At 46.7% G+C, this 9,969-nt stretch overlaps 1 pseudogene; it reads right to left on the bottom strand.

Annotated features, from left to right (window-relative positions):
• LOC111975511 (olfactomedin-like protein 2B) overlaps positions 1 to 9,969 on the bottom strand; it is a 37,721-nt pseudogene that overhangs the window by 3,582 nt on the left and 24,170 nt on the right.

Genomic DNA, 9,969 nt, shown 5'->3' with positions numbered 1-9,969 from the left:
AACTGACAAGAAGAACCTACCAAGCTTCCTGGTGGATGTTTGTTGCCCTGGTTCCTTTGGGTCCTCAGGGATCCCCCCCTCCTCCTCCCAGCTGATGCTGTATCTGCGTCTGGCAGGTTGAGGCTGGCCAATGGTGGTGGTAGTAGAGGTGGTGGTGGTGGTGGTGGCGGTGGCTGGTGGTCTAGTGGAGGAGGGGGTGGTCTGCCTCTGTGTTGTGGGAGACAAAGTCAACCTTTCCATTGGCGATGTAGTAGTCGCTAGCAAAACCGTTGTTGTGGGCGTTTTAGGAGTTATTGTCACGGCAGCAGTTGTCGTGCCAACTGTAGTGGTCTTTGTGTTGATGGTCGAAGCCTCTGTAGTTATTGTTAGTCGTTGAGTGTTGAGCTTGTCGACTGTACTAGTGCTTGCAATCGTCTCTGATGGTCTTTTGTTTTTCACTTCCAAGGCCCTTAGTGATTCCAAACCAGTGCTTTCCAAGGCCATGACAGGTGTGTCAGTCGGTCTGACTGTCGTCCGCCTCATGGTCTCCTTGGATACCTGAGTGGTTGTTGTAGTGACTGGTCCCTCTGTGGTCTGAGTGATGCTGGCTGGTTTGACCATCATGGGGGCGGGCCTCTCAGTTCCTCTAGTGGTGGTCTGACCAGTGGTCTCAGCCATAGTTGAGTTAATATCAGCGTTCCTGGTGGCGGTGACCGTCTGGTCCTCTGCTGTATGTCCTGTGGGCGATGCAGTCGTCATAGAAGTCACTGTTGTTACAGTGTCGGGTTGCGTTTGGATGGCATGTGTTGATTGGCTGATCTGACTGGCCCCTCCCACTTGGTCTCTGCTCTTTGGCCAAGCAGCTCTTGGTCCCGCCTTCTCTTTGGCTCTTTGAGGGGCTCTGTGCTGGATAAGCTGCTCCTCGATGAGGAGGTTGACTGGGCCGTCGCCACTGAACGTATCATACTCAAAGACTGGTCAGAGAAAATAATACAAACAATAGTTTACACATCAGGACAAAATGGTCAGTTTAATGTTAAACAGGAGAGATGACGGCCTGTAAGGCGGACACTTCTGACTGTGACACCAAGAGGAGTAATTCCAGAAAGAAATACAAACAGTATTAAAAGAGCCAAATGACCCTGGCTGCTTGTGATGCTGAGACTGTGTGGAAATGACCCTGGCTGCTTGTGACTGAGGCTTTGTGGAAATGACCCTGGCTGCTTGTGACTGAGGCTGTGTGGAAATGACCCTGGCTGCTTGTGATGCTGAGACTGTGTGGAACTGGCCCTGGCTGCTTGTGACTGAGGCTCTGTGGAAATGACCCTGGCTGCTTGTGACTGAGGCTGTGTGGAAATTACCCTGGCTGCTTGTGATGCTGAGGCTTTGTGGAAATGACCCTGGCTGCTTGTGATGCTGAGGCTGTGTGGAAAGGACCTGACTGCTTGTGACTTTACATCAGCTGTTTACAGCTGCTGTTTCAGCATAGCCAGGGACCAGCCATTAGCCAGGGACCAGCCATTAGCCAGGGACCAGCCATTCTAAATAGCAGTTTGTGGAAAAGACAGAGATAGATATGTTGTCCGTCTGATGAGGTCAATAAGATCTCAGATCTCAAAAGTCAGAACTCACAATTCTCCCCTGGTTCCCCGTCATCAGCCACCATTTGGTCAAATTTGTAGAAGGTCATCCCCCTGATCACCATCCCTTTGGGGCCAGTCTTCACCCCCTGGGACACCCCCTGGCTCTCTTGGCTGGCCCCATCCTGGGGGGTCACCTCTGGGATCACCTGRGCAGTCACCTGGGGGGTGGGGCTGGGTCCTGGTCCTGAAGCATCTGTCTTAATTAAGGGTCTGGAGGACTCATGGCCTCCATTAAATCTCTCCTCATGCGTCTCCTGTCAAGTGGAGGAAACATACCCATTCTTATCAGTTTGACAAAGAAACTGTCAGAAGTATSCTGATAAACAAGCACAATGATTACACAATACCTGGCAGAAGACAGACATTACAAATTGAGTTCTGTCCTGGATTTGTTTTCTTATTCCCATTCCCCTCAAGTTGTGCCATTTATTGTCAGAGTATGTTTTGATAAGTGAAAACAAGAAACATTTGAAAGGAACTGAACACACTCTTGAGACAACATATCAATATATTGGATCATTTGAACGTAGTGTCCAGGTCCGCCCATCCCTGCTGGACCGTTTCTCTGGGTGCATCCCAAATGGCACCCTATTCCCGATATAGTGCACTACTTTTAGGGCGGCAGGTAGCCTAGTGGTTAGAGCGTTGGACTAGTAACCCGAAAGGTTGYAAGATCGAATCTCCGAGCTGGCGAGGTAAAMATCTGTYGTTCTGCCCCTGAACAAGGCAATTAACCCACTGTTCCTAGGCCGTCATTGAAAATAAGAATGTTACTTGCCTAGTTAAATAAACATTTTAAAATACTTTTGACCAGGGCTCTTAACAGTGCTAAAATAGGGCTCTAATAGGGCTCACTACTCTCACTACTCACTACTCAAAAGTAGTGCCCTATAAAGAAGTTAGTGTTAGTCTGGCTGGATGCTTCTGTAATATTCACATCCACTAGTCTGGCTGGATTCTCTGTAATATTCACATCCACTAGCCTGGCTGGATGTCTCTGTATATTCACATCCACTAGCTGCTGATGTCTCTGTAATATTCACATCCACCTAGCCTGGGCTGGAGTCTCTGTAATATTCACATCCACTAGTCTGGCTGGATGTCTCTGTAATCATTCACATCCACTAGTCTGGACTGGATGTCTCTGTAATATTCCCACATCCATGAGGCTGACTGGATGTCTTGTAAATTTCACATCCACTAAGTCTGACTGGATGTCTCTGTAATATTAACATCCACTAGTCTGACTGGCTGTCTCTGTAATATTCACATCACTAGCCTGCTGGATGACTCTGTAATATTCACATCCACTAGTCTGACTGGATGCCTCTGTATTATTCACATCCACTAGTCTGGCTGGATGACTCTGTAAATATTCACATCCCACTAGCCTGGCTTGGATGACTCTGTAATATTCACATCCACTAGTCTGACTGATGTCTCTGTAATATTCACATCCACTAGTCTGACTGGATGTCTGTGTATATTCACATCCACAAGTCTGGCTGGATGTCTCTGTAATATTCACATCCACTAGTCTGGCTGGAATGTCCTCTGTATAATCACATCCACTAAGCCTGGCTGGATGTCTCTGTAATATTCACATCCACTAGTCTGGCTGGATGTCTCTGTAATATTCACATCCACTAGTCGGCTGGATGTCTCTGTAATATTCACATCCACTAGTCTGGCTGGATGTCTCTGTAATTTAACATCCACTAGCCTGGCTGGATGACTCTGTAATATTCACATCCACTAGTCTGACTGGATGTCTCTGTAAATACACATCCACTAGTCTGACTGGATGTCTCTGAATATTCACATCCACTAGTCTGCCTGGATGTCTCTGTACATATTCACATCCACTAGTCTGGCTGGATGACTCTGTAATATCCCAATCCACTAGCCTGGCTGTGACCTCTGTAATATCACATCCACTAGTCTGACTGGATGACTCTGTAATATTCACATCCACTAGTCTGACTGAATGTCTGCTGTAATATTCACATCCACTGTCTGGCTGGATGCCTCTGTAATATTCACATCACTAGCCTGGCTGGATGAACTCTGTAATATTCCATCCACTATCTGACTGAATGTCTTGTAATTATTCCATGCCACTAGTCTGACTGGATGTCTCTGTAATATTCACATCCAGCTAGTCTGCACTGGATGGACTCTGTAATATTCACATCCACTAGTCTGCTGGATGCTCTGTAATATTCACATCCACTAGTCTGGCTGGATGTCTCTGTAATATTCACATCCACTAGTCTGGCTGGATGTCTCTGTAATATCACATCCACTAGTCTGACTGGATGCTCTGTAATATTCACATCCACTAGCGCTGGATGTCTCTGTAATATTCACATCCACTACGCTGGCTGGATGACTCTGTAATATTCACATCCACTAGTCTGACTGGATGTCCTGTAATATTCACATCCACTAGCCTGGCTGGATGTCCTGTAATATTCACATCCACTAGTCTGGCTGGATGTCTCTGTAATATTCACATCCACTAACGTCTGACTGGATGTCTCTGTAATATTCACATCCACGTGCCTGGCTGGATGTCTGTAATATTCACATCCACTAGTCTGGCTGGATGTCTCTGTAATATTCACATCCACTAGTCTGCTGGATGTCTCTGTAATTTCACATCCACTAGTCTGGTGGATGACTCTGTAATATTCACATCCACTAGTCTGGCTGGATGCCTCTGTAATATTCACATCCACTAGCCTGACTGGATGACTCTGTAATATTCACAATCCACTAGTCTGACTGGATGTCTCTGTAATTCACATCCACTAGTCTGGCTGATGTCTCTGTAATATTCACATCCACTAGTCTGACTGGATGTCTCTGTAATATTCACATCCACTAGTCTGGCTGATGTCTCTGTAATATTCCCCACATCCACCATAAGTCTGGCTGGATGTCTCTGTAATATTCACATCCACTAGTCTGACTGGATGTCTCTGTAATATTCACATCCACTAGTCTGCTGGATGACTCTGTAATATTCACACCACTAGTCTGACTGGATTCTCCTGTAATATTCACATCCACTAGTCTGGCTGGAGTTCTCTGTAATATTCACATCCACTAGTCTGACTGGATGTCTCTGTAATATTCACATCCACTAGTCTGGCTGGATGTCTCTGTAATATTCACATCCACTAGTCTGGCTGGATGACTCTGTAATATTCACATCCACTAGTCTGACTGGATGACTCTGTAATATCACATCCACTAGTCTGGCTGGATGACTCTGTAATATTCACATCCACTGCCTGGCTGGATGTCTCTGTAATATTCACATCCACTAGTCTGACTGGATGTCTCTGTAATATTCACATCCACTGCCTGCTGGATGTCTCTTTTAATATTCACATCCTCCTATACAATGGACCTGCCAAGCCCAAATGACTGTGGTTATTATCTGAAATATAACGATGTGCCGTTATATTAAGTCTTCTGGGTTTTATTGCGGGAAAGGTTGTGGAAAAAAACATGGCCGTTCTTGGTCGTTTTGATGAAGGAACAACAATGTGACATGGCTATTATTAACATCATTATTTTGTTTCAGTTTGAAAATCAGGCAGGCTGAGTGTTCCTGGTAGTGAGGAGGACTGAGTGTTCCTGGTAGTGAGGAGGACTGAGTGTTCCTGGTAGTGAGGAGGACTGAGTGTTCCTGGTAGTAAGGAGGACTGAGTGTTCCTAGCAGTGAGGAGGACTGAGTGTTCCTGTAGTGAGGACGACTGAGTGTTCCTGGTAGTGAGGAGGACTGAGTGTTCTGGTAGTGGGAGGACTGAGTGTTCCTGGTAGTGAGGAGGACCTGAGTGTTCCTGGCAGTAAGGAGGACTGAGTGTTCCTGGTAGTGAGGAGGACTGAGTGTTCCTGGTAGTGAGGAGGACTGAGTGTTCTGATAATAAGGAGGACTGAGTGTTCCTGGTAGTAAGGAGGACTGAGTGTTCTGGTAGTAAGGAGGACTGAGTGTTCCTGGTAGTGAGGAGGACTGAGTGTTCTTGGTAATGAGGAGGACTGAGTGTTCCTGATAATAAGGAGGACTGAGTGTTCCTGATAATAAGGAGGGGACTGAGTGTTCCTGTAATGAGGAGGAACTGAGTGTTCCTGAATAATCAGGAGGACTGAGTGTTCCTGGTAATGAGGAGGACTGAGTGTTCCTGATAATAAGGAGGACTGAGTGTTCCTGATAATAAGGAGGACTGAGTGTTCCTGGTAGTAAGGAGGACTGAGTGTTCCTGATAAGTAAGGAGGACTGAGTGTTCCTGGTAAGTGAGAGAGGACTGAGTGTCCTGTAGTGAGGAGGACTGAGTGTTCCTGGTAGTGAGGAGGACTGAGTGTTTCCTGGTAGTGAGGAGGACTGAGTGTTCCTGATAATAAGGAGGATGAGTGTTTCCTGGTAATGAGGAGGACTGAGTGTTCCTGGTAGTAAGGAGGACTGAGTGTTCCTGGTAGTAAGGAGGACTGGAGTGTTCCTGGTAGTGAGGAGACTTGAGTGTTCCTGGTAGTGAGGAGGACTGAGTGTTCCTGGTAGTGAGGAAGGACTGAGTGTTCCTGGACAGTGCGAAGGAGGACTGAGTGTTCCTGGTAGTGAGAGCGGTCAGTGACTGAGTGTTCCTGGTAGTGAGGAGGACTGAGTGTTCCTGGTATGAGGAGGAGCTGAAGTGTTTCTTGGTAGTGAGGAGGACTGAGTGTTCCTGGTATAGTGAGGAGGAACTGAGGTGTCCTGGTAGTAGAGGAGGACTGAGTGTTCCTGGTAGTGAGGAGGACTGAGTGTTCCTGGAGTAAGAGGAGGACTGAGTGTTCCTGGTAGTGAGGAGGACTGAGTGTTCCTGGTAGTGAGGAGGACTGAGTGTTCCTGGTAGTGGAGGAGGACTGAGTGTTCCTGGTAGTGAGGAGGACTGAGTGTTCCTGGTAGTGAGGAGGATGAGTGTCCTGGTAGTATGGAGGACTGAGTGTTCCTGGAGTGAGGAGGACTGATGTTCCTGGGTAGTGAGGAGGACTGAGTGTTCCTGGTAGTGAGGAGGACTGAGTGTTCCTGGTAGTGAGGAGGACTGAGTGTTCCTGGTAGTATGGAGGACTGAGTGTTCCTGGCAGTGAGGAGGACTGAGTGTTCTTGGTAATAAGGAGGCCTAAGAAGGTGATGTGACTGTTTGATGAAAATAAAAGTCATATTTTGAATTTATAAATGTGTTTTTGTCAGGAAATTGTGTTAAAGGTTGAATGCAGACATTTTTATTTATTTCTCCCCATCAAATCATTGCTGGTTAACAATGAAGTACCTTACTCAATTAAAATGGTAAACAATAAACAGAAATAGCTTCTTAGCAGAGCAATTTCTCAAGAAAGAATTTACCATTTTTTTTACCAATTTACCTGGGAGTGGTGTGAGTGGGAAAGGGAAAACTGAAGAAAAAAAAACTCTGTTATTGGCAGAGGTTTGGAACTTCTTATTGGTCTATTAACTAAAAACAGGCTGACATTTCAGGCAGTCTTTTCAGAGAGGGGGGGTTGTCAACCTTTTCACAATTTCACTGTATGACTCCAACCTCGGTGTGGAAATAGATATAAAATACAGAAATATCACATTTTTTGACTGACTGGACCTAGTGGTTAGAGCGTTGGACTAGTAACCGAAAGGTTGCAAGATCGAATCCCAGAGCTGACAAGGTAAACATCTGTCGTTCTGCCYCTGAACAAGGCAGTTAACCCACTGTTCCTAGGCAGTCATTGAAAATAAAAATKTGTTCTTAACTGACTTGCCTCGTTAAATAAAGGTCAAATAAAATAAAWAATACAGCCTGTTAGTGTCATACATTGGTCAAAGCCTGACTGCACCAATCAGCACCATGTGGAATCAATGATTACTGGTGTTCTGTAAGCAATGGTCACATGACTGTTTTCATCTTCCTGTCTGCTTCATTCTATAGCTAGATATCTCCAGGAGTGATAAGTATAATTGTTGTCTTTATCTGCTGTCTACTACTGTATTTTTGCTAGCTAGGGCCATCTATATTAAGTGCCTCCTGTCTTCCCAGTAGTCTACTTGGTGTGTGAACTGCTTCCTGTCTTCCCAGCAGCCTACTTGGTATGTGAACTGCTTCCTGTCTTCCCAGCAGCCTACTTGGTGTGTGAACTGCTTCCTGTCTTCCCAGCAGCCTACTTGGTGTGTGAACTGCTTCCTGTCTTCCCAGTAGTCTACTTGGTGTGTGAACTGCTTCCTGTCTCCAGCACCTACTTGGTGTGTGAACTGCCTTCCTGTCTTCCCAGCAGCCTACTTGGTGGTGTGAACTCCTTCCTGTCTTCCCAGCAAGTCTACTTGGTGTGTGAACTGCTTCCTGTCTTCCCAGCAGCCTACTTGGTGTGTGAACTGCTTTCTGTCTTCCCAGCAGTCTACTTGGTGTGTGAAGTGCTTCTGTCTTACCAGCAGTCTACTTGGTGTGTGGAACTGCTTCCTGTCTTCTCAGCAGTCTACTTGATGTGTGAAGTGTTCCTGTCTTCTCAGCAGCCTACTTGGTGTGTGAAGTGCTTCCTGTCTTCTCAGCAGCCTACTATGGTGTGTGAACTGCTCCCCTGTCTTCTCAGCGCCTACTTGGTGTGTGAAGTGTTTTCCTTGTCTCTCAGCAGCTACTGGTGTGTGAAGTGTTTCCTGCCTTCTCAAGCAGCTACTTGGTGGTGAACTGCTTCCTGTTTCTCAGCATTACTTGGTGTTGAAGTGTTTCCTGCTTCTCAGCAGCCTCTTGGTTGTGAACTGCTTCCTGTCTTCCCAGCAGTCTACTTGTGTGTGAACTGCTTCCTGTTTCCCAGCAGCCTACTTGTGTTGAACTGCTGTCCTGTCTTTCAAGCAGCCTACTTGGTGTGTGACTGCTTCCTGTCTTCCCAGCAGTCTACTGGTGTGTGAACTGCTTCCTGTCTTCCCAGCGTCTACTTGGTGTGGAACTGCTTCTGTCTTCCAGCAGTCTACTTGGTGGTGTGAACTGCTTCCTGCTCATAACTTGCAGATGATGTTGACACATCAACCAGATCAAGGGGCAGGACAATTTGGGACTATTGTCATTTTGGTAATCGGTGCCTGTATTTGGAGGGGGAGTGGTTTCCCCTCTCCTAGGCATTTAGCAATTAGTAACAAGGAGGTATGCTCCTCTCACACTCTGCTAGGCCAACTAGCAAATAGTGTGTAACTTCAGTCTCCCCTGGTTTTCAGCGGGAGCTATAAGTGGCAGGTCTCGTTCTGCAAAACTAAGACCGCTCGGCCGTAACAAAGACGGTTATGCGCGTTTGTTTGCGAATTGTCGGAGTTGTTGAGGAAAGGAACTAGAGTCCTCACTTGAGTATCTTTACCTAGTTATTTTGTGTGTGTTTTCTATACCTGTTCCGTCCCTTCCTGTAGGCTTACAGACGCTGCAACTCTATAATTTAGTGTACTGAGGCACAACCCATGTGGAGATTCCTGGTCTCTGGCAGCGTTTTGGACATGCCAAATCGCGGTCAAGAAATTCCTCAGCCTATTCTGCTCGGTCCTGTTGACTTTTTTGTCCTGAGGAGCGATGGATACCACCAGAGGACACTGCTACTTTCAGCTCTCTCTCTCATCTGACTACGTTTTCTCTCATAGTCCGAGAGCAATCTGGCGTCGTGGTGGCACGAAGGGGCTCAATTTCTCCTAACTGAGATTTATTTTTCTCACCTGTCCAGCTCCCTCATTTGAATCTCATGGTGTCAACTGTCCATACCTGTCCCACTTAAACATTACATTGTTGTCTTCTATCGCCCCAGTTGCCTTTGAAGAGTTCCTCAATGAGTTTGCCACCTTGAATGAGCTCATTTCCTGACGAGGTCCCCTCTTTCGTACTTGGCAATTGCAAACCTCAGACGTCTGTCTTCGTTTACTTTCTTTCCAACTCTCTCTTTCCTTCCTTGCCTCTTTTGACCTCACCCTTTCACAACCCCTCGCACTAAAAGCAGGCAATTCCACTTGACTTCATTTTACTAGCAGGCTGTTCCTACTAATCATCGCGCTCTAAAGGGTCCTGTCTGCTACTACTCACTGCAGGTCTCTCATCCTATCACTTTGTTTCCTTTTCTCTCCTCTCTCCTCCTACTCCCAACAGCCCTATCATCTCTCACGCAAGCCCCTATATCTCTCCTTCCTACCCTACAGGCGCGATCAATCTCTCCACTAACCATTCTCTCACCCTACAACGCACCCTACCCATCTCTCCTGCTACCCAAGCGCACCTACATCTCTCCTCAACCCTACCCTCAGCCCTCATCACTTCTCTGCTCCAATCCCTACCATCTCTCCTTCCAACCC

Source organism: Salvelinus sp. IW2-2015, linkage group LG16 (assembly GCF_002910315.2).
Source record: "Salvelinus sp. IW2-2015 linkage group LG16, ASM291031v2, whole genome shotgun sequence".
In the NCBI taxonomy this organism is placed as follows: domain Eukaryota; kingdom Metazoa; phylum Chordata; class Actinopteri; order Salmoniformes; family Salmonidae; genus Salvelinus; species Salvelinus sp. IW2-2015.
Note: the sequence above shows the minus strand (reverse complement) of the source record. Positions and strands in the feature narration are given on the sequence as shown.